The sequence below is a fragment of the Ornithodoros turicata genome, unplaced genomic scaffold (assembly GCF_037126465.1).
Source record: "Ornithodoros turicata isolate Travis unplaced genomic scaffold, ASM3712646v1 Chromosome17, whole genome shotgun sequence".
NCBI classification, from domain to species: domain Eukaryota; kingdom Metazoa; phylum Arthropoda; class Arachnida; order Ixodida; family Argasidae; genus Ornithodoros; species Ornithodoros turicata.
Genome location: NW_026999326.1, coordinates 1,800,954 through 1,802,962, shown reverse-complemented (window position 1 = coordinate 1,802,962; position 2,009 = coordinate 1,800,954).

Genomic DNA, 2,009 nt, shown 5'->3' with positions numbered 1-2,009 from the left:
ACGACAGGTACGCTATGTGATGCACGCAGCCGTGCACTAGATCCTTCCCATCGCTCAACACGTTTAAAAACGGGACCAAAAAGTGAAACACGACACAGGAAGTTGTTATACGCGTCTTATTTGGACATATAAAGACTAGATTCATTCGCAGAAACAACAAAAACATTTTGCCGCTAAACTTAGCGTGCTGAAGTGATCCGGAACGGCAACAGTGGGGTATCTAGTGGCGGCCTTCTTCGTTGCACGCTTTTCCGAGGTGAGTTTGGGGGACCTGTCTCCAACAGCTCCTCTCGTCGGTACTTTCCCCAGGCGCCGAGAGATGGCGACAGCGGCGCGTGCATGAAGAGAAGAAACCGTTGTGGAAGATTGTGCAACATCTGCGGAGGAGGTGAGGGTCCGTGCCCTTCGCTGGATGGACGTGGCTTCGCTCGACTGAATTGCTTTTATCGCCGGGTGCCTGAGTGTGTGGTCGTGCGGTGTTGTCGGTGAGGGGCGAGGTTTTGTGAGCGAGAGCGAATTGCTACTACCATATTTCGGTGCTTGGTGCGCTCGGAGCCAGTTTTATGTCATAATTCAGTGGGATGCGTCCAGAGGAAGCGTGCGTCTCGAAGCAGTGTGCTACGTCGCGTGCTGTGTGTCTTCGCTCGGCCTTTTGGCTAAGTATACGTTTGAATTCGCTCCGCCGTTATCCTGCTTAGAGCTGAAGAAATTCGTGATCCCGTTAGCAGTATCGCACACCATTGTGACCGTTATCATGTCAGGCTGCGGTTGGTACTCAGGCTGGAAACTACCCGGACTGAGTTCGCCGGATGGGAATTCCCCGTGCAAAGGTGTTAGTAAAGCAGCGTCTGCAGTCTCGTAGCCCCATACACTACGAGAATGACAGTTGAGAATTGACAGCTATTTCCTGTGTGAGGACGGCGAAGCTTGGAACTCTGCCCTCCACCGTACATCAGTGGCGTCGGAACTATTTTTGCACTGGGGGAGCGAAAAAAAAATGCTATAATCATCATCATCATCATTTATTTTCCTTGAGGGCTCATGCAGGCAATACAGGGGTGGTACACACAGGCTTCTCGACAAGATGCACAAAAGGGATCTCTGCTCCTCACAATCAAAATCGCCACACATGCTACCCGAGAAATTGCACAAAAGTGATCTCTGCTTCTTAAAATCACAATCGCCGGGCTACCCAACAAGGTGCACAAATCCTTAAACTCAAAATTACCGCACAGGCTACTTAACTAAACAACTTTTACGTCAGTCTCGTCAACTTCAGTTAGCTAGGGGTGGGAAGTCCGAAGATTCCTCGAAGAGGCCTGAGACGTCTTCTTGTCGGCGGCGTGTCTTCTGGCATTTTCCTCGACGTCACACCGTGGCAAACAACACTTGCACACGTAACAAAAATAATCTAACTGCACGGTGCAGCAACCTGCAGTTGACACTTCAGACCGATCGTCGGGCCACACCGCTATTACTGCCGCCGCCACTATTCCCAAACTTCCCGGCGGGAATACTGCTACTATATCCCCCTCGCGTTTACATTCTTCCGTCTTCCAGACCAACCACGGGACGAGTCTCTCAAGCTCATCTAACAATCCCTTATAAAACCTCCTTATAAACTCCACGGAACATCCCTCTTTTCTTGGGCGGGAAAGAGTCACGACGCCAGTGTCACAAAACCCCACTATGGCCACTTTACGTAAAAAAACAAACAAAAAAACAATAATTTACTTCCTTTCCAAATGTCAGGGTGCAAAGACAATTCCCAGGTCTGGGGACCAAAAGATTCTGGGCGAAAACACGTGGCATCGGCTTACCGATCCGAACGACCCGAAAATGCCATGCCTGGTCTCGCCATATAGGGGGTCGAGAACTACCCGGAGGACGCACACCCGGACTGTCCCTCCAACGCGTCTGACAAAACATCTAGAAGCAATAACTTTGGGGATCCCGAAGCTGTCATGGCCAACTGAACCAGTTCCTGTTGCAACAACTCTTCTCTAACG